This window comes from Hibiscus syriacus, unplaced genomic scaffold (genome assembly GCF_006381635.1).
Source record: "Hibiscus syriacus cultivar Baekdansim isolate YM2019G1 unplaced genomic scaffold, ASM638163v2 tig00109923_pilon, whole genome shotgun sequence".
NCBI classification, from domain to species: Eukaryota; Viridiplantae; Streptophyta; class Magnoliopsida; order Malvales; family Malvaceae; genus Hibiscus; species Hibiscus syriacus.
In genome coordinates this window covers 858,868-882,274 of record NW_024062529.1, presented here as the reverse complement: position 1 = coordinate 882,274, position 23,407 = coordinate 858,868, and the positions used below count along the sequence as shown (strand labels likewise).

Sequence of the window (23,407 nt, the reverse complement as noted above, 5' to 3'; positions counted from 1 at the left end):
TAGCAATGTTCAAACTCAAGTTACTAATACATGCCTAACTGAAAATGTTAAAAGTGCACACATAAAATACACATAATGCAAGTTTTTGTTAACATATATACTCCTTTTGTTTGAAAATGTTTGGTAAGTACCTAGAATTCAATAATTTGCTGTTTGTAGGTTTTAGATGTGTAGGAAGTCTTGTTTGAGCAAATGTTTTGGTTTCTGCAGGTTAATCCTTAAGTGAGCTGCGTGAAATGGATGTACGGGGTCACAAAGTTGTTGATTCTTGATTCAATAATGATGAGAAATAAGAATTATTATTATTTTTTGATTGTTTAATTGATTTGTAAAAGATGATTTGTAAATGTTGATTTGTTTAATTGACGTGTACATAATTTGTGTTGAAATGTAATAGTTGATTTGTTGATTTTCAATCTGCTTTATGTTGAAGGCAAAACAGACTATCGCAACGCGAAATGGCTATGCATTGCGATAGTCAAATGAATGTCTAATAAGTGATGACAACTGAACAGATCATAGCAATGTTCAAACTCAAGTTACTAATACATGCCTAACTGAAAATGTTAAAAGTGCACACATAAAATACATAATGCAAGTTTTGTAACATATATACTCCTTTTGGTTTGAAAATGTTTGGTTAAGTACCTAGAATTCAATAATAATTGTTAAAAGTTATGCATGTTAATCCTCGTTGCCTTTTCATTTCGCATTGCGATTCTATCGTTGCGATTTGCAGTTCGCATTGCGATGGTCAAATGATTGCCTTTCGCAACGCGATTCTGACTTTCGCAACGAGATAATACAGAATCGCAATGCGAGTTTCAAAGTTCGCAACAGGTTTTAGTTTCGCAAGCCAAATTTTTTGTGTATGTATATATACGCAGCAGCAACAACTCATAACCTAATCCCTAAATCGCAACTCATTCCATCTCCATCATCCTCTCTCCTCGGCGACATCCGTTCCAATATCAATGACATCCTTCCCCATCCGGCAACAGGTCTTAGTTTCACATCTCGTTTGTTTAGTTACAACCATGAAATCATCTAATGTTGATCATGTTTGGATAGATTTGTGTTTTGGAGGGTCATGGGAGAATGTTCATGGTGTTTACAATATATGCCTTTACCCATGAATCTTCAACTAAAACTGTCATTAAAGAAGTTAACTTATGAAACCCTAATGTTCGTGTTTCAAAAAAATTGAATTTAGAGCCCCTAAGTGGATTTAGGCTATCTTATCAGAGAAATGGTAAAGTTTATTTTGTTAACCGACAATGAAGATGTGAACGATTCATTGCTTACATTAATGTTTCAAGTGATGATGTTACATTGTATGTTGTTGAACCTAGAAGTAGTATTGTTGGGTCAGTAGCGGGTAGTAATCAACTAAGTGGGTCTCAAAACCCACAGCCTTTCTCTAATCCAAATCCAAATCAACTTTCAGCACCAAATTCCGGTTTTCGTATTGACCAATTAGACGATGATGAGCCAAGAGAAAAATTGTGAGTACTAGTCAGTATTCGAAATTTGATCTTGGTCAATACCCGGACTTTGATATTGGTCAACACGAATTTTGATGATGTTTCAGAAGAAGAAACAGACCCTGCGTGTAATGATTTTGATATTGGTCAATACCGAATTTTGATGATGAAACACCCGTTGTCGAGGAAGATGTTGTTGATGATAATGAGGAGGAAGTACGACTGTGAATGAACATGTTGAACATCCATTTTGTAATTCATAATCCTGAAGAAGAAAAGAAGAAGAAAAAGTCCCCGAAGAAAAGAAAATGCCACGGGAGTATAACTGGAATATGCCAGAATTACTTCAGTTACCGGAAGAAGTTGGCAAAGAAAGCAGTTGATTGTTACAAAAGTTATTCGTATCAAGAAAGATGATTGTTTTGATACAAAGGAAGACTTTAAGATAGCTTGTATACGAAATGTGTGGAAGATGGCTATCAACTAAAAGTTAACAAATCAAGCAAAGATCATTTCGAAACAAGGTGTACGATGACAAAACTGTACGTGGCATATGATTGCAAAGAGGATAAAGATTGCGCAATGTTTCAAGTTAGGACCTTTATTGATAAACATACATGTTCAAGAACCCAAGTTTTTCCTCACCATAGACAGGCAAACAAAAAAGTGTTGGGTGGTTTTCTAGCTGAGTTAATTTTTGAATGGCAGGGTATATCGGGGACATGAAATTATGACTGACATGAATGCTCGGTTCAAGATTAGTATATATATTCTCAAGCTTGGAGAGCCAAATGTTATGCCTTGGAATTGTTGAGGGGGTCGCCAGAAGCATCGTTTGCCCAACTGTCGGCTTATTGTCATAATTTAAAGCTGAAAAATCCTGGGTCGGTAACTCATATCAAAACAGATAGAGATGGACGCTTTGAGTTGCTGTTTATCGCCATTGGTGCTGCGGTTAGTAAATCATAATTCTGTTGACTCATTTCTGTAGTTACATGCATTTAACATTTAAATGATTATATTTCTTGTGTATATTATTTTGTAGATTCGTTCGTTTATTACTTGCATGCCCCAGTTATTATAGTTGACGAAGCATTTGAAAGGTCGATACCTTGGAGTAAACTTATTAGCAGTAGCATGATGCTAACAATGGGATATTGCCAATAGCTTACGGGGTTGGCAAATCTGAAACCTCTGATTCATGGACATGGTTTATGGGGCATCTTAGGGATTGCATGGTCCTATTAGCAATCGAATCATATCCGATAGGGCAACTCAATGACAACGCTGTTAGAAGGTGTTCCCAGATGCTTTTCATGGACTTTGTGGTGTTCATTTGTATAGAAATCTAAAATCAAGGTCTGCTGGTATAAAAAAGCACAATAGACATACTGGAAGGCTGTAAAGGCTTATCGGGAAGTGATTTCAATACGCATATAAACTGTTTAAGACGTGTTTTGCCTCAGTGTGCTCAAACACTAGAAGATGTCGGTTTGAAAGATGGTCAAGAGTACATCAACTTGGAGCAAGATATGGTTTCATGACGTCTAATAGTGCAGAATCAATTAACGCTCTGAGTTCATTCCCGGAAATTACCCATTACTATGTTAATGGAGTTTTTCGAGCCTCTATCAACAGTGGTACTACAAGAAAAGAAACCATGCAGGTATTATTTCTTGAATTTACAGGAACATTGGGATATATTTACTAAGTATTATTTATTTAAATTTACAGGAACATTGGAACATCGTGTTACACCATGGACTGAAAAAAGATAACGAAACGTGTTGTGAAGTCAACGTCATGGAGAGTTGAACCATGTTCAAACACTTTGTTTGAAGTACTGGATAATAACTTAAATGGGCTTGTCGATCTAAATGCAAGGACGTGTAGTTGTATGAAATGGCAAACATCTGGTTATCCATGTGGCCATGTTATAAAAGTTGCTCTTCATCTAACCAAGATGATTCAAGCATATACGCTATGGATTGCTACACTACAGAAGTATATCGACAGACTTATGCCGAGATTGTCTACCCTATTTCCATCCTTCTGAGTGGGACATACCAGATGACTTACAAACAGTTTTGCCACCAACCATGGACAGAAGGCTACCTGGCCGACCAAAAAGTCCGATCGTATACGTCTAAGGGTGAAGAGAAGAAGAGATCGACATGTAGTCGGTGCAAGGAAATGGTCATACAAGGTTGACATGTGGATCACCAGTGCCATCACAATCATCTTTCCTCTACCAAAATATGGATCATCATCAAAATCCAAAGCTCATATGGTGTCAAGAAAAGGCAATCAAAATCGCAATCATCTTTAAAATCCCAATCACAACTGGCTTCACCTTTTGGGTCTGTTAACTTAGGTGATTTTTAAATGCAAACGTGTATTATGTAGATTTTGTGTGAACTGTTAACATTTTCAGTTAGGCAGTATTAGTAACTTGAGTTTGAAAATTGCTATGATCTGTTCCAGTTGTTATCACTTAATAGGCAATCTCTTAATCCATCGCAACGCGGAAATTACTATCGCAATGCGAAATGAAAATCGCAACGAGAGAATCGCAATGCGAAATGAAAATCGCAACGAGGGAATCGCAATGCGAAATGAAAATCGCAACGCGAATTTAATTTCGCGTTGCGATTTTCATTTCGCATTGCGATAGTACTTTTTGCCTTCAACATAATGCATATTGAAATCAACAAAATCAACCATTACTTTCAATCAAGTAAACAAGCACAAATAAGAATTATGTTAACATCAATTAAACAAATCAACTTTTACAAATCACCTTTTACAAATCAATTAAACAATCAAAAATAGCAATAATTATTAGAGAAAAATAACACTTCTACTATTGAATCAACTTTGCAGCCATACATCATTTTCACGCAGCTCACTTCTGAGATTAACCTGCATAAACCAAACATTTGCTCAAACAACACTTTCTACACATCTAAACCTACAAACAGCAAATTATTGAATTCTAGGTACTTAACCAAACATTTTCAAACCACAAGCCTATAAACATACCAATTGTTTATGGACATTTTTATAACGCGGATGCAGGTAGGCAGCGTCTCGTATATATCGATCTAGCCATATAATGTCGAAACCACAAGCCTACTGCAGCTCTATCTATCGTGGGAGGTAGATACTTTATACTTCCTGTGATCAAACGGTCCAACGCCAAGCATACGAGAGGACCACAATCCCCTCTGGGTCCTTTCGTTGTGTTGTGGTGCGGTCTCGCTCTGCTAACTGTAATATTGAGCTTCTTTGGCTTCTTGTTTCCAGAACGAGTCCAATAATTATCGCATCCAAGTATTTAGCCAAATTAGAGCTCCATCCCTTAATAATATCTTAAATCAGCCAATGATATGTAATTTATCATGCTGTCATATACTATTGCCTTAAGGGATGTGATCTGAAGCTCGACGAGAAGCCAATGGTTACGTTCCAAAACAGGGATAAACACCTGCAATCATAAGTAATAATTCATTCATTTGCGCACTTATTTATGAATACCTTTAAACTCAATCTAAAATAAACACTAACCTTATCGACCTCCCACCATGCAGGATAAAGTTTAGCTTGTCCATTGCCCAACGCAAATGATTCATCTCGTTGATTCTTCAAGTGAACTGCGTTAAAAACCGTCGGCATTATTGTATACCGTGTATTTCTTTTATTTTCCTTAAGTTTCCTAATTATTAGTAGACGTGACACCCACGCATCGATATGCTGTTTTACAAAAAAATACATATTAGTGAATTACATTAATTTTTAAACAAATTAATCAAATGAAAATATAAGAAAATATAAGACTTACCCCTCCATCGAAATAGCCATTGTCTTCGACCCCTAATAATACGCCCACCAAGACCGATCAAGCAACAAATAGATATCATCATTGAGCTTGCATATGTCAGTGAAACACCCCTGGCTTCGCTCGTGTAGATAAAAATCAACTGCGGTCTTAGCCCAAAGGGTGTTATCCAGAATTGTGTCCGTAGTTGTTTCCTCTCCTCTTCAGATACCGGTATGGTACTGGCCGGTAACTCATACGAGAGCCAACTTGAATCCATCATGTCCGGCACGTCAGAGGGTTTCTCAAGAATCCTACATGACGCCATGTGAATCGGGCTCTTGAATGGTGGGAGGGACCTCTTCAACGATGACAGTGGCCTCTTGAACGGTGGGAGGGGACTCTCGAGGAATGATAGGGGCCTCTTCAACGATAGGATGGACTCTTGAGGGATGATAGGCGAGTCGGGCTTCTTTTGCGGTGTCTTCGCACTATTGGGGTATACGGAGACTTAATAGCACGTGCACGCCGTCTGATGCGTGAACTCTGTCGTGCAAGAAAAACCCGACGTAAAGCATCCACCTTATCGGTCCGCTAAATAAAATACAAATATCAGTAAATAAACAGACATGATATTTAAACAGTGAAAACAAAGATAATATATTTCAAACTTTCAACCAAAAGACAAAACAAAGACAAATACTAACTTCACAGTGTTAAAGTAAAAAGTTTAGCAGTTTTGGCAGCAACCGAATAAATTTGCCAAGCAATCTAAGTGAAATGGTTAATTTAAGTGAAATTACGAGTAAATTTATCATCAAGTTAAATATGGAAATCTTAAACTTACCTCGTTGCGTAGAGTATGAACCTCATTCTGCAACGATACTACCATCTCACGTAGAGCGGCAACCTCACCACGTAAAGTAGACACCTCCACACGCCATGCACCATCGTTATCGCGTAGAGTACCGATCTCCTCACGCAAGGCATTGACCTCATCACGTAACTCCCTTGACTCATCCCGTGGAGGTGGAGAACAGAGAGATAGAAGTCGTGGCATCTTTGTCGGTCGCCTATCATGAGGTGATGGTGGAGAAGAGACTCGATGATGTGACGGGATAGGTGATGGCTCTCGTTGTAGAGGTGTATAGTCGGGTCGATCAGGTGATGGCTCTGGGTGAGGTGATGGCTCTCGAAGTGGAGGAAGTGGAGGCTGCTCATCATTCGTGCCATCAAAAAAACGCTGACTAGCTTGCCACCAATCAGTGGCAAGCTCAGCCTCCGTGGGTGTCAGTCTCATTAATGGAGTGTTGGCCTCCTAATAATATAAAAACTAAAACAAGTTAAACGTCTACTATTAATAACTTGTTTATATATAGTATTTGTGTTAACTTACATTATTTATTGTCGCATATGGTATTAAGTCTTCCCAATCCAACATACGTTTCCTCTTCCAGGAAATAGCCCTAGGAATATCATCTGAGGATTTTAATGCATATGTCTGCATGCTGGGGAAAGCCTCGAATATCCAAATCTACAAACAATATAATAACAAACATTAGTAATTGTTAAATAATTAATTATAATTTTGAAAACATTATATAGAAATTCTTACCTTAAAGGCCCAAACAAAGCCTGACAAAGTGTATTTCGACCCATCGCCCCGCAAACTTTTGCGGTCATCAAAGGCAGATGACAACTTAGTCCAGGTAGCTTTCCATATACGAACCCCACGGAAACAGATTCCATGCATTTAGGTCCTCTACCAATAATATTAGCTCCTGAGGAATAGGTTGTCTGGCCTCTCTGCCTAGAAAGCCGGCATACAAAAGTAGTAGAAGGCATACTCGGACAACATCGACGTCATTCATCCGAGTAAAACCATCTTTCTTATTAAACAATTTCTTCATGTCGTCGACGTGTAAGTTCGGCTTCTCTATTGACTCATCAGGAAAAACCCTGGATAACCATGATGGGCGGTGATATGACGAGTGTACCGGCCTACATCATCGTGTCCGAATCGTAGACCATGATTAAGCAGAACTCCTTCCGCCCAAAACAAGTATACGCCGGTGGAAAATGAAACCATATCTCTTCCTCACCACGTTGTATACTGTCAGGTAGATCGCTAGTCATGGTTTGAAGCCACAAATGGGTCAAACTAGCATCTCCACCCGGATGTTGTACTCTCAGCCATGGCCCGAAGCAGGTTTCTTCAAACAATTTTCTTTGTGCAGGTGAAAGCTTCGAAGCAATTGTAGTGGCTAGGCTAACTTTATTCCTTAATGTCAATGAAGCCGAAAAAAATTTCTACAAAAAAACAATAACATACCAAGTTAGATATACCAAAAATTACACTGTCAAGATATACCAAAAACAAAACAATAAACATAAATAGTAGTTTATTCTTGAAACTAAAATTTGCAACACTGTTTCTGTCTTTTGGTTGAAATGAAATCGCAACGAGATAATGAGAATCGCAACGCGAAAATGACTATCGCAACGAGAGAATCGCAACGCGAAATGAAAATCGCAACCGCGAAATTAAAATCGCAACGCGAAATGAAATCGCAATGCGAAATGAAAATCGCAATGCGATTTTGGTTTCGCGTTGCGATTTTTATTTCGCGTTGCGATTATCTCGTTGCGATAGTCATTTCTGCGTTGCGATTCTCATTCTCGAAACTATTCTTCTTCTGCATTACTTCAACCAAAAGACAAAGCAAAGACAAATACTAACTTCACAGGCTAAACAGTTTAGCAGTATTGGCAGCAATCGAATGAATTTAATAAGAAATCTAAGTGAAATGGTTAATCTATTATTGAAATTACCAGTAAACTTATCATCAATCTCAATATGAAAAACCTAAAATAATGCAAAAATTTCAAAATAAAAATAAAAAAAAACTAACCCTCGGAGGTTGATTTTCCATTTCTGAATGATTGTGAGGGATTTTTGACTGTGAATGGTTGTGAGGGATTCGCCGGCGATGGGGACGGAAATCTTCGGAGATGGGACGGATTTCGCCGTAGAGAGTGAGAGATGGAGATGGGACTGAGTGTTGTGTTTTTTGGGTTTGAGGTTATGAGTTGCGTGCGATTACTGTGGACGGTTCATTTTCCGATTTATTAAGAAAAATACGTGTTTGGAATTTGAAAAAAAAATACGCGTTAATACGAATGGTGCTAAGTAAATCGCGTTGCGAAAGTCAGTATCGCGTTGCGAAGTAAGTATCTCGTTGCGATTTTTTATTATCGCATTGCGATAGTCAGTATCGCATTGCGATTTTCCCAATTCGCGTTACGATTTACTTATTCGCATTGCGAATTTCCCAATTCGCGTTGCGATTTACTTATTCGCATTGCGAATTGGAAAATCGCAACGATACTGTAGACCATCGCAACGCGATTTTCAACTATCGCATTGCGAAAATGCAACGCGAATTTGCGATAATGGAGATCGCGTTGCGAATTAGCGATCGCATTGCGATTTTGTTGGTCATTTGGCAAATCCGGAAAAAGTTGGTTAAAATCGTATATTATATGGGATTTTTGGTCACTGAGGTTATTTTCTCTAAATTTTATTAGCTCTAATAAGTTCTAGGATAAATTATATTAATGGTCACTAAAAGATTAAAAAAATTGTCATTAAAATTGTAAAAATTATGTTTTGATCATTAAAATTATTGATAAATAAAATGACCAGGACATTATTTTTCATTAGATTAATGACTTGACATGTTAACAACAATGATTCAAATTTATAATTTATAATTATAATTTATGGTCAATTATGATGTTATCATTATAATTTAGGATTTTAAACGATGCACAAAATTATAAGACAAGAATGATAATTTGACTATAATATTGTTGATGTCCTTGGAGATGGAGGTTTGCGTATAAATTTATTTCTTCTGACATGGACGAAGAGTCGTTATTCACGGACCTCAACGGCGGTGAAACTCCGGTGAATTAGAGGCGGTGGTAGGTTATGGCTTAGAGGATAAAATGAAGAGAAAAAGGAAATCGCTAAAAAAAGCTGGCGTGCACTTGCACGGGACAAAGTAAGCCGCTAACTCACTTTGGGTTAATTCTCCACAGGCTCCTAGTTAATTTTTATTTAGCCCCTGTTATTCTAAAATCATTTAATTCAAGTAGGCTATTCTGGATTAATTCTCCATTATTGAAACCTTGGTGTTGAAAGCAACAAACCTAAGCCTTCTGCATCAATGGAGTCGCCAAAAGAGCCTGTCATCTTTGGGAGATCTCTCATAGTTCCAAGTGTTCAAGAACTTGCCAAAGAACCCCTCTCCAAAATCCCACATAGATACCATCGTCCTCATCAAGAATCTCCCTCCATCCCTTCCGATTATCACCTTCCATCTGTCCCCATCATCGATTTTCAGAAACTGGCTGCCGACGATTTCATCGGCTCCGAACTCGAAAGATTACACTCAGCTTGCAAGGACTGGGGATTCTTCCAGGTAAGCCATAGTACTTACTACTCTTCAGTTACTTGTTGGTAAATGGTATTGCTTGAAATTGTTACAGCTAGTGTTTTGTTTAATATATAGGTAGTGAATCATGGTGTTAGTTTGAAATTATTGGATGAGTTCAAGTTGGAGATTGAAAATTTCTTCAAACTACCCCATGAAGATAAGAAGCTTCTTTGGCAAACACCAGATGATCATGAAGGGTTTGGTCAATTGTTTGTGGTTTCAGAAGATCAGAAGCTAGATTGGTCTGATATGTTCTATATACCACGTTACCACTCGATCTTCGTAAGGTTGACCTATTCGAAAAACTCCCCTTAAGCTAAGGTATTGAAATTCGAAACCGATATTTCGATAAAAAGTATTGTTTGTAAGTGTGTTTTTGATCCTACAGTTTCATGATCTTGATGCAGAGAGATCATGGAAGTATATTGTACTGAAGTGAAGAATCTAGCTATGAGGACTTTGGATTACATGGCTAAGGCTTTAAAGATGGATGGTGAAGAAATGAGAGCGATGTTCGATGATGGGGTTCAAGCAATGAGAATGAATTACTATCCACCGTGCCCTCAACCTGATATGACCATCGGTTTCAGTCCTCATTCCGATGCCGATGCTTTAACGATTCTGTTTCAGCTCGACGAAACCGAAGGCCTGCAAGTCCGGAAAGATGGGAAATGGATTCCCATTAAGCCACTTCCAAATGCCTTCGTAGTTAACATCGGAGACATCATGGAGGTATCCATTCTGTTATTTCTCTAGGCCAAGCGATGGTGGCATCGTGCAGATAGTATTGCTCACTTCGAATGCCCTTTTTCTCTGCAGATTTTGAGCAATGGAATATACCGCAGCATTGAGCATAGAGCAGTTGTGAATTCAACCAAACAGAGGCTATCTATTGCAACGTTTTATAGCTCCAAGTTAGACAGGGAATTAGGCCCTGCACATAGCCTTATCGTTCCGAATAACCCTGCGATTTTTCGACGAGTCCCGTTGGAGAAGTACTTCAAGGAATTTTTTGCTCAGAAACTAAACGGCAAGGGTTACCTTGATTTCATGAGAATCAAAAACAATGATGAACATGAAAATTGAAAAACTCTGTTTCATTTGAATAGTGTATTCCTTGGGTCATTGGATATTGGATTGAAATGACTGTACTTTCATACGGAATCAACTTAAATTTACAGTAAATTTTTACCTATGCTACAATGACCAATACCTTCATTCCCTATCTCCAAACTTTAAGTATGTCAATCACGGATTTCCGGCGATACGTTTGCGACTAATGTCGGAATAGAGCAGAATCACTCCGGCAGGCACCGATCGCATCGTCTCTAAACCCTAGATCCCCTAATTTTTACAGTTTAATTACATTTTAAGATCATGTTTGTTTCAAACTTATACTTGTCCCTCTCACATTTCAATCCAAATTTTAAAGCATTTGATTTATTTTAAGGGTAAAGCAGACAAATGGTAATCCGACTATAGTGTGTTGTTTTGTTGAATCCCTTGACTATTAAAAGATATAAAATGGTCACATGACTATTCATATGTTTCAAACTTGTCATTTTCCGTTAAAAAGTTGACGACAATATGAGTTAAACATTAACATATTGACAAGGATATGATAGTCGTTTGAGATTTTGAGATCAGATTTTATCATATTCCAATTATCATATTAACGCCCAGCTTAGACTGCCGTCATTTTTTTAACAGAAAATGACGAGTTTGAAACATATAATAGTCGAGTGACCATTTTGTAACTTTAATAGTCAAAGAATTTAACAAAGCAATATCTTATAGTCCAAAGATCATTAATTTTTTAACTTTTAATAGTTGATGAGCTTAAGAAAAACACTTTATAATCAATAAATCATTCGTATACTTCATCTTATTATAAATAGGTATGTATCTTCTGCATCAACAATTTGTGCCAAACATGTTGAAAAAAAAACCATGTTTTTTGTTTTTTTTTTTTGTTAAAACAGAACAACAGGAAAACTAGAAGCTAGCTTGTCCCATTCAGATCTTTTAGCAGAATATCATTCATCTCCTCCGGCGGCTCCAAAAACTCAGTGGTACCAATCGATGCTCCTCGACTCAAACCAGCCAAGAAATCTGCAGCTGCATTTTGCTCTCGTCGAACGTGGCGAATAATCGTCGTGACCTTTCAACATTCGTAAGCAAACGATCTTGTAATGCTAACCAAAGTAAAAATTTTATTCGTTGAGGAATCTCCAAACTCCATAAATATTTCCGGTTTATGGCAGTACCTACCCTTTCCTGCTGCATGAGAGACATGTACGCCGTGTTAGTGGTAGAACGTCTATCGGATTCCCATCGCCATCCGGGGGAATCTGGACCCAACCGCTCAAGAGGCGGTTGGACGATGGCTTCAGGAAGAACGTTCGAAAGCCTTTCCCAGTCCCACATACCCGATGAGAGAATCATCGCACAGACAGGGGTTGGAGAGGGAGAGTCTGATCCTGTGTAAGAGAAAATTAACCGATTTTTGCCATCCAACCAATGATCATACCAAAAATCAGTGTAACGGCCACCGCGGATGATTTTAATAATTAGAAAGATTATTGTTTCTAACATGACATGTTTAAGATGTTAATGTAATAGATGTGCTGTGTTTTTAAAAATTGATACACACGCTTTAAATATTTTAATATCGTATTCGAGCTATTATTCATTATTTATACTGATAATTACTGTTTAATCAATAATTAAAAAATTATATGTAATAAATTAAAGGTTTAAGTTCAACTGTTGATTAAAATCTATACTAATGTCTCAACTTTTTATAAAGTATAAGAACCAAATTGTAATAAATTAAAATTTAATGACTAATATTTCAGTTTTATAACATATAAGGATAATGTTAGTGATTAAAAATTATTAACGTCGTATTTTGTGAATTTGTTTCCCTATTTAACTGCGTCTCTACCTCCTCTCTCTTTCGCCTTCTTTTATGGTTCTTCTTTTAACCTTCCAAGGCAATGGCGGCAAAAGATAACAGCAACAACAATGGCAGATTGGTTGGATGTATTGTTGTTCTATTGTTCTTGCTATTGCTATTCTTTGCATTTTCCCTCTTGAAAGTTGAGTTCCATGCTGTCCCAAGATGTCTAATCTTTCGCTTACACATGGTGGGAGGGCATGGAAACTCAACTTTCATGAGGGAGAAAGCAAAGAAAAGCAATAGCAAGGGTCGTCGTGTAGAACCCGAGAATCCTCCTCCTCGATGAGGCTGTAGTTCCTTGGATGCCGAATTGAAATGTATCGTTCAAGAAGCAATGGTGAAAGTGATGGCCAATGGTACAACCGCATTGGTGGCACACCGGTTGATGACTATGACGAATGCGGACATGATAGCAGTAGTGCACTTAGGGAAACTTGTGGAGCAAGGTACCAGCTTTATTAATCAAAGTTTATATATTAATTCACCAATAGGATGGATGTGTTCTTGATAACGACGAGAACCATAGCCGCCATGTCATTAAAATAATCTCAAAGGTTATACAAAAGAACTTTCCCGGTTTTCTTTGGATGTTTACTTTCATAGTTTCATGTGGAAGTAATGGTATCATTGAAATACCAAGTGAAACCCGTTTAACAAGATTTTGAAACCAAAATTTTATTTAAACGATTTTGAAACCGAAATCTTAAAAAATAAAATGTATCAAAATCTTTAATATTTGATCAAAACGTTCTTCATCTGAAATTACCGGATCTTTTTTTTTTTAAAGAATGCATTAAGAGTATTTTCAATAGATTGTATTTGATTTTCCATTTAATTAACGTGGGAAATATTGCTTCAAGTTTATATACATATTCCCTATTGTGTAGTTGCACTTGATTAGTAATACTAATCAATTTTACATGTTTAATTGATCTACATACTTGTTGGTATATTATAGAGACAGAGGTAACATTTCGAAAGATGACCATAGAAAGACAGCTGTCCAAATCTGTGGCTGTTGCTATCAATGTTCTTTGCTTTTGCTCTCATGAAAGTTGAGTTTCATGCTCTTCCAACATGTCTGATTTTTCACTTATCCACGGTGGGAGAACATGGAACTCAACTTTCAGGAGGGAGAAAGCAAAGAAAAGCAATAACAAGAGTCGTCATGAAGAACGTGGTAATCCTCCTCCTCGATGAGGCTATGATTTCCCTGGATGTTGAATGGGAATGAACTGTTTAAGAATCAATATGGTGAAAGTGATGGCAACTAGAAAAACTGTGGTGGTGGCATATCGATCGATGACTATCACTAATGCGGACATGATAAAAGTGGTTCACTTGGGGAGACCTGTGGAGCAAGGTACTATCTTAAAAATCAGCTTTGTTAACCGAAGTTTCTATACTAATTCATCAATACGTTGGATGTGTTCTTGAAAACGGCGAGAACCATCGCCACCATGCCATTAAAACAGTCTCAAATGTTATATAAAAACAATTTTCACTTTGGATTTTTTCCTTTCGTAGTTTCATGTGGGAGCAATGGTATCATTGAAATACCAACTGAAAACTGCTAAACAAAATTTTGAAACTGAAATATTAAAAAAATAAAATGTATTGAAATCTTTACTATTTGATCGAAACGTTCTTTCATATGAAATTGCTTGATTTATTGTTTCTTTATTTTAAAGATTCAGTCATGGTTAGTCTTTTAATAGATTGTATTTGAATTTTCATTTAATTATGACCAACAGATAATGGACCTAAGGTATAATTATGATGGAAAATATTGCTTCGAGTTGATCATATACATATACGTACCGTGTAGTTATATTTGATTAGTAATACTAATAATTTTTACATGTTTAATTGAACTACATACATATTTGTTGGTATTTTACAGAGGTAACATGTCAGAAGGTGATCGGAGAAAGACAAGCGCCAAAATCTGTGACTCTTCCTATCGTCGTTCTTTGCTTTTGCTCTCATAAAAAAAAAAGTTGAGTTCCATGCTCTCCCAACATGTCTGATTTTCTCTTATTCATGGTGGGAGAGTATGAAATTCAACTTTCAAGAGGGCAAAATGAAGAAAATCAATCGCAAGAGCCATCTTGAAGAGCCCGAAAATCCTCCTCGATGAGATTATGAGTTATGACTTATGAGTGACTTGAACGACGAACCGAAAAGAATTGTTCAAGAAACACTGGTAAAAGTGATGGCCAATAGTACAACCGTGGTGGTGGCACATTGGTTGACGACTCAGCGAACATGATAGCAACGGTGCACTTGGGGAAACTTGTGGAGCAAGGTACCATCTCAAAACCTGCTTCGTTAACCTAAGTTTCTCTACCATAATCGCTTTCTTTACCACGAATATCATCTATGTTATCACTTTTCTGTTTTCCATGAACAATCCACTCTTTTGAATTTGTATCTTGTGTTCTACGAGGTCTACATCAACCCAATTTGGATCAAATATGTTATAAGTGCGAGGTCTTCGTTAACTCTAAGAAACGGAATCTCTCTATTACCAGAGCCCAAGTCAACACCCTGCGCGGATCCTCTCCTAGAGGGATCCCCAGATACACGAAAGGAAGGTTGCCCACCTTGCATCCACAACACTTGGCTAAGAATTTAACCGCATTATCCTTCACACCCACTCCCAGAAGACGAGTTTTTTTAAAGTTAATGCTCAACCCAGAGGTGATTTCGAAACATCTCAGTGTCCTCTTCACATTGGTTAAAACATCATCTTCAAGTTTAATAAACAATATCGTGTCATCGGCAAACTGGAGGTGGTAAAACGAATGATTTGGTAAAACATCTCAAATTCCAGAAATTACTCCACATCGTTCTGCTTTAATATGGAGTTGATGCACCGCTTCCGCGACTATAATGAATAAAATTGGTGAAATTGGATCCCCAATCCGTAAACCTCTACCCATGCGAAACTCCTTTGTCGGCGAGCCATTCTCCAGCACCGAAACATCCTCCGAAGATATACATCCTAACATCCAGTTTCTCCAGTTTAAGCCAAACCTCATTTTCTCGAGGACCATGACAAGAACTCTCACCTTACAAAATCATAAGCTTTGGAGAAGTCCAACTTTAGGATCACGCCTCCAGCGTCACTTCCCTCGTTCGCCATTGTATAATCTCATTCACCACAAGAATACCATCAAAAATTAAAATGCGATGCCTTGTATATTTGTATATAGCTTTAATAATGATTGCTTAACTTTTTTACTTGAAATAAAAATAAATAGCGTGTACATACACATGCGATGCATATAATGCCAATATAAATAAGTCAAAATGCTTAAAATATTATCATATAGTTTTTCTTTTCCAATTCAAGTATATTTTTTTAAAACAATGATTCTATTATAAAAGTTTCTTAATAACATAGGATTAAAATGAAATAGATGTATTTATATAAAATGAAAAGGTATATGAGTTACATTCACTTTGTTTATTTATTGTAAACTAACATTTAAACCGTAAGAGTAGTGTTTACTGGTACTGGAGTAGAACATGCAGCTGGATTTTGTTTGCCAGTAACTTTTGATTTAATATTTTTACATTCAGATTTTGTAGATCCATCTAGTCCACTAATTATATTATTAATGTGGAAGAGTTCTACATTTTTACATAGAAAAGTAGCACTGCAAACGAGTTTGACACCTTTTGGAAGCGTACCAGAAATGTTCTTGAAGCTGATGTTGCTTAGTTTAACATTTGATTCTGGCTGCAAGACTAGTTAGATGATTGATTAACTCTTTTCATTGTATTGGGTTTTCAATAAGTATGTACATACATTCATTTTGCATTTATTCCATGGGCAATATTTTTGGTCAGTCATGACGGGGCAACTAACATTCTTCACAGTGATATCTTCAAAATGCATATCCAATGCAGTGCTAAAAAATTTGACTTGTCCAAGTCTTGATTCTAACACCATTCGAAGTATCAGTCATAGTGCACTTCAACACTTTAATTCCTTCAACTGGTTCTTCATTTGCAAACTTTCCAAGGCTACCGATACTGATACCATGTTCAGATCCACAAGTTACTCCGTGATGTTCAGATTTTAGGGACGATCCCCAATTAAAACACATTCATCACCAGTTTTGATATTTGTGTTTATAATTTTAACCCGATCTGATCTCTTGATATGAATCCCATCTACGTTTGGGCTATCTTTAGGTGCGGATACAGTGACGTTCGAAAGTAATTTTTTGCATCCCAAAACATTAACGTGGAATTGTTTACTATCTCTTATAGTTATATCTTGTATCATTGCATTTGTTAAATAATCAAACCTTACATTCTGTTTAATTTCAGAGTTAAAAGAGACACGAGAAAAAAAAAGTAATAACTATTATAAAGAATATCAAATTCTTGTGAAAGGTAAGAAACCTTACGTTACGATGGGGAGGTTACTACAGAAGTCGTGTTTTTCGCAACCTTCTCTCTTATAAGCAGTGGTTCATTGTCCATCGAAAGCTCCTCCACCAAACAATTTGAAGTTTTCAACATGAAGGAAGCTACCCATTTAGGCTCCATGAAAGCTTTAGGATCGGCTGGTGCTTTTACATTGCCCTGAACTTGAAGCTCAATAGGAGCCTTGCAAGGACCTTCCAACGTTGCTTGACTTAACAAATATGTCCCTTTAGGAATCACAATTGTTGATGGAGTCGTTGACCCACAAGCTTCTTTCCAAGCATCCAACAATGGCTAAAACAAAATAGATTAATAAATAATTTACACATGTTTTCACAGTTGTAGTATTAAAGGGAGCTATAATTTCACTTACCTTACTATAACCTGTATTCAAGTCAGTCTTTGCGCCAAACTTAGCTACGACATCAAGAGCACCTGCTTGAGCTTCCATGGCAGTAAGGAAAAAAATTAATATTATAGACCGCACCATCCCAGGCAGTAAACGGTATTAGATTACAGTCGAAAAAAATCAGCAATGTGCAACTTTGAACTCGTGGAAACAAAACCTGCTTTTGGACTTGATTCAAGAATCTCTTATGATATTTTGGTAGCAAATACAAATGACTAAAATGTTTAGAGTAAGCATCAATAAAACAGTTTAAAAGCCTTAGTCTGTCATTGAAAACATGGAAAACGGACTGAACTGGTTTAAACTATAACAAAGCTTCTAACCTGAATATACTCGATGCCATTCTGGGAAAGATTCTCCACAATGTTGTCTGATGAAAGCAAGTTAATGACTCCTCCAGAGCCAACTGGTGACTGCAGCATCTCCCAAGGTGATTTCATCAAAATCTTATGCCTATTTTGTTCCAGCAAACTGCTAACAGCCGGCAGCCTCTCTTCTTCCAAGAACCAAACCTGTAATTTGGTTGGGTAAATAAAGGTGTTAGTATACATATATTCATCAAACACTTGGATAAAAGCAGTTCACATCTATCATAGTCAATTCCTATTTACGTCAAATTTACAAGCATGACTGCTAGGGCCTAGCCGGTGAAATCCCAACATTATGGATTTTATCAAAGAGGGATCTCCGAATCCTCAAGAATTCAATGGCAAACTGTTAGCGGATCAAGAAGACGATAGCCATGGAAAACCATGCACCTTAGTAGAGTTGAAAATAGAATTGAGAAAATCGTTTGGGAACATTGGGATTCAACCAAAACCAGAAGTTGGAATCAACCAGTATTATTAATGTTGAAAGAGTAAGTGCCATTGGAGATTTCATTGGTTGAAAATCAGATCCCGATTCCTGAAGTAGACGCATAGCTAGCAAAACTTTCTCATTTAATTCTAATTTACACTCCGGATGCGGACAACAACGAAAAGGAACATTCTGAAAACTATAGCTATCCACACTGACATATGATAGCAAAACCTACAACCTATAATGAGCATTACAAATAACTTTACTCAGCACCTTGTGTTTTGCCTAGTGAGTCATTCAAAGGCTACAACCCAAAGCGGAAAAGAAAATCACAAGATATCGATGGCAATGACACTGACCTTTTCAGGGTCAAATCCAAAATAATTGTTACTTGATAACAGCTTATTAGTAGAATTGATTTCATCAGCTGGACTAATCAAAATCAGCGGGCGTAGATGAACGATGTTCTACCTGCAAGCATCGAGCAATAAGTTTTAATATTCATAAATTGGAGCTTCAGTTGCAGTAGCTTATAAATGAAAATTTCAGTCGCATGAATCAGTAACTGAAAAACTAAAATTTTTCCCAAACGTAAGTTCTTATCTTTGTACCACCTTCACAAGCCTCTCATCATCAGAAAGCACTGTATGAAGGGAGGATGTTTAAGAATTCTCTGTGCTCATTGAGAAACCGAGATCAGGGTCATAGTCTTTTCCCCAATTCCTATGGCCACTCATATCTAAAACAACCACAACTTTTCCTTTAGAAACAATATGAAGTGCCTTTTCGTGCAAAGTGAAATTTATTCCCAGCTTCTCTTCACTTGTAGATGGAGTAAAGCATTTTTTCTGATATCTCCAATCTATTTCTCACTAGCTTAGTTCCAGCGAGGGATTCAATTATACTCCATCTGATTCAAGAAGCAACATAGAGATAAAAATTTAATAATTTAAGCACCATTGTAGATCATCATCACCGCTTATACAGTACAGAGAATGCCTTCTAACAGAACGGAGTCTAAGATGAAAACAAACAGGGTTTTTGACACCATATTTGAAACAGGTGATGAATTTATTCAACAACTAAATGAAAGTTTGATAAGTGCAAAGTGAGAAAAAATGTGTTTATACACTACAGTCTACATATACATATATAAAAGCTTCACCTCTTTGAAGCTATCTCAACATTCTCCAATGCCTGCTGAAGCAATTTGGAATTGACATTGACAATCTGATCTGCAATTAGGCTCACTTGTGACTTCTCTCCAAATCCGAACCCATGAAATACACGTTGTTGCTCCATTTCAATCAATTTCCTTTTTGCAGCTATTAACCGCTTTTGAAAGTTTTTTTCTTTCTTTCCATTCCTAAAAGAAGTCGACAGAAGAACCAAGACATGAACCTGATTGATACAAACATGTAAATACATGAACTGTGAAAAAGTATGGCGGCATCATGAATAGATGGAAGAGCTTGAGAAGCTGAGCATATGAAATAAATCTCAAAATTTCAATGTACTCTATACAAATATATATATATATATGCTTAATAATATACTGAAGAACAAGAGCAGAAGGAAAATGTAATAAAGGAAAGTCCAGCTGACAAGAAAATAAGTAAGCAGAATACTATTTTGGAGAATCGTGCAAGAAACGAAACAATGAATAAAGTAGATTGCAAAATAATATTAGCTTACAAGTTGGCGCCTTTCTTTCCAGGACCTCTCATCAGTTCGTACATTTAGCTCGAGGAGTCCCATTGGAGGAGTAATCAGCATTTCTCTTCTATTCAAATCAACATTAGGAACAATTTCTTCGACAAACGGTACCCAAACAAGGGGACCAGAATCACTAACTTCAGCCAAATTAGATGACTCCTCACTTCCATTAGGCATAGGTACAGCTGATTTGAGCATGACATGTAACAGATCATTAGCTCCACTATTGAAAACATTAACAACTGTCCCCACCTCTTGACCAGTTTCCTGAAAGAAGGCGATATATACAAATTCTAAAATTAAGCCTCACCAATCGTAAGCAAAATAAACAATCTAAAAGTATGAGAAAGAATTGAAAAGAACAGATAAATCAATATACTTATCGGTTATTACCGTGATTACTATAATAAGAGGCTTTAGAAGGCAAATTCAACAGTTAAGGTGTGTTGAAATGTGAAAAGAAAATTGATGCTTTTATGGAAGTTTCCAGATTTGTATATGGAATATCAAGGGCTACTGAGCCAGTAAGTACATCACCTTGAGAATGACTCTCATTCCAACAAGATCAAGAGTATAAAATTCACCTTCTTCCAGATGTGGCCTGTCTTCTTCCTCAGCCAATAAAGTTGAACCTACAAGTTGCCTAGCCTGAACAACAAAACTTATCAAGATGGAAGCAGGCAAAGAAAAATCAAAGATATCCAAAGTAAAGAGGCAAGCTTTCATTAAGATGTAAAGAAGTACAAAGAACAAACTTGTCTAATCATCTCACCTGATCCACTGTTTCAATCCCACTGAAGCTAAGTATCCAACTCTTCTTTCCAGGATGTTCCCTTCCTTCAACAAGCTCTACTTCTTTAATTGCTTCTTTACCTGAACTGGTTGCCTTAACCATCTTCTCCCAGCCTGAAAGTGAATCTATTTCATGATAAAAGAAAAAAGGAAATTACAGACATTAAGTTGAGGCAAAGGCAAATAATAACCTTAAGAACATGTCCTACCTTGCAAAACCGCAGTTCAGGAAAATCAGTGTTGGGTTTTATACAAAGCTCTCCCTGTATCCCATGAACACTGGATATGTACCTAATTTCAACAAAACCAGACACGTTGTTGCTAGCTTCAATAATTTCTTCAGTAGCTGAAGTAGCTAAGTTAATGTGAATATGCACAACGGTTGAAAAGAAATAAAATACAAATAATCCAAGTAAGAAACAAAAACAAGCAAAACCCATTGTAAACAACCCTCTAATTGAACCAAAACTGCTGAAAATTAAAGTAAAAAATCAAGGTTTACCAGTGCTTTGCAGAGGAGGGAGGTCATGGCGCTGACCGCGGAGACGATTCAAAGACAAGCGGAGACAAGAGAAAGCAAAGAGAGAACGAGAGAGACGGCTTCTAATGGGAGGTGTTAGTGGACGACAAGTGTGAAAATAGGCTGGCGGGGAAGATATTGGAATTGAAGAACACAGAAGTGAAGCTTTATTCATTTTGTTGTGGACTAACGAGGAAGAAAGTGCGGCAGCCGCACCATTCATCTAATATTTGTTTCGCCGGATATTTTGTACAAGTAAAATATACTATAAAATGATGTTCTCTTAATATATATATATCTCAATTTATAAGAATAATACTCTTATTATTTTATTTATTAAAATTACATTAAAACAATATTACTAATTAATGATACCTTTTAAAAAAGACGTGCCACGTGAGAATTAATTTTTATATAGAATGTGCCTTTTGATAATGTGACAAGTTTTCCAGGGACATTATTCAAGATCAAAATTAAGGTAATAAAATAATTGATTAGAACTTTAAAAAATTGTAGATTTTATTTTAATTACTCATAGAGTGTATATTTAGAAGATTGTATTTAGACACTTTAAAAACTCGTATACAATAATGTGTGATTTGAGAATATAATAATAAAAGTTTGTTGATTTTGAGATGTCAAACATAGTCAAACTTTATCAAGCTCGTATTAGTACATCATTCAAGATAGTTGTGGATACTGAATTCTAAGTATTTTATAAGGTAAAATCATATTTGATTATCGTACTAATATGAATTGAGTTAAGTTTAAGAATTTGAGTCATATCTAACAATTGATTCAATCAAAATAAGAGGAGTTTTACTGCATTGAATTTTTAGTTGCAGGTGAGTAACTCCCAATCGTTCCAACAATACTTGATGAATATTACAAAAGAATTAAAATTGTTCAAGACTTTACAGCAAAGATTTCAACCAACATTTGACTTTATGTAAGAATTGAAATTCCAATTTTCTAATGAAATTTGTGTCAAGGGAGAGATTGGTTGATACTGACTCAAATTCCAATTATAAATTTATTTGGGTTTTGTTATAATTCTACTATTGATTATTTGGCGATTAATTTTATTTAGTAAAAATTATTATTGAATAGGGATTCTTTGTGACCAAATATTTAACTCTATATAGTATGTATTACCTTTAGAATTATGAGAGATAGATGATTTAGAGACATGTAATCTTTTTATAATATTTACAATTTTTAGAGTTTACGTTACAGAGATAAATTTTGTAAGGATATCGCGATAGTGATTTGAGATACACTAGGTTTTAGAATACATAAGAAATCATATATTTGTACTCTTCGTGATATCTATGTTTATAGTAGATTGTTATTTTTCTTATCCGTAGAGATAGAAAACACCAAATCACGTTAAATCTCACTTCTTATATGTGATCTTATCTATGTTGATCTTGTTTTGTTAATTTTTCGCTTATAAATTTCAAACCCAAATAGTGGATAATGAGTAGTTGGCGGAGATAATGAAAAAAAAGGATGGAAAATGAAGTAGATAACACATGGCTTTCACATTAGCGAAAATAATCTACGTCATCAAATATTATGTTATATCATCACACCATTTATGATTTAACGGTAAAATGGGTAAACCACGAGTAATGTGAAAAATGAGTTATTAAATTCTTTTATTAAAAGTTTAGTGATTAAAATAGAAGTAAGATTAAAGTTGAGTGATGAATTTTACAAATTATCTTTTATTTTTATTTTTGAAGAGTGTATTTAACTTCTAATATCGTTCAGAAATATTTATAAAATATTTTATTAATGCATTATTACTTGTAGATAGAAATATTATACAATATAATATATATCAATATTTTAAATAATATGAATTGATCCGATCAAGAAAGATAAACATTATTGACTTGTAAACTTGCCCAAAGTGTGAACACACACGTGGTTATCTACGGATTTGGTCCTGCCAC

The 23,407-nt window shown here is 36.2% G+C and overlaps 2 long non-coding RNA genes and 2 pseudogenes across 2 annotated transcripts; 1 reads left to right on the top strand and 3 right to left on the bottom strand.

Annotated features, from left to right (window-relative positions):
- Positions 1–7,517: 7,517 nt before the first annotated feature.
- Positions 7,518–16,702, bottom strand: LOC120210377. The gene is made up of 4 exons (XR_005524500.1): positions 16,583–16,702; positions 16,450–16,513; positions 7,988–7,997; positions 7,518–7,528 (listed from the first exon to the last, which is right to left on the bottom strand). It is a non-coding gene; the product is annotated as an uncharacterized LOC120210377 (long non-coding RNA).
- On the top strand, positions 9,483–10,952 carry LOC120210376 (annotated as a pseudogene).
- A 290-nt stretch (positions 16,703–16,992) lies between the features above and the next one.
- On the bottom strand, positions 16,993–17,491 carry LOC120210375. Its single transcript, XR_005524499.1, has 2 exons — positions 17,195–17,491; positions 16,993–17,095 (listed from the first exon to the last, which is right to left on the bottom strand). It is a non-coding gene; the product is annotated as an uncharacterized LOC120210375 (long non-coding RNA).
- A 402-nt stretch (positions 17,492–17,893) lies between these two features.
- On the bottom strand, positions 17,894–21,621 carry LOC120210397 (annotated as a pseudogene).
- Between the last annotated feature and the right edge of the window lie 1,786 nt (positions 21,622–23,407).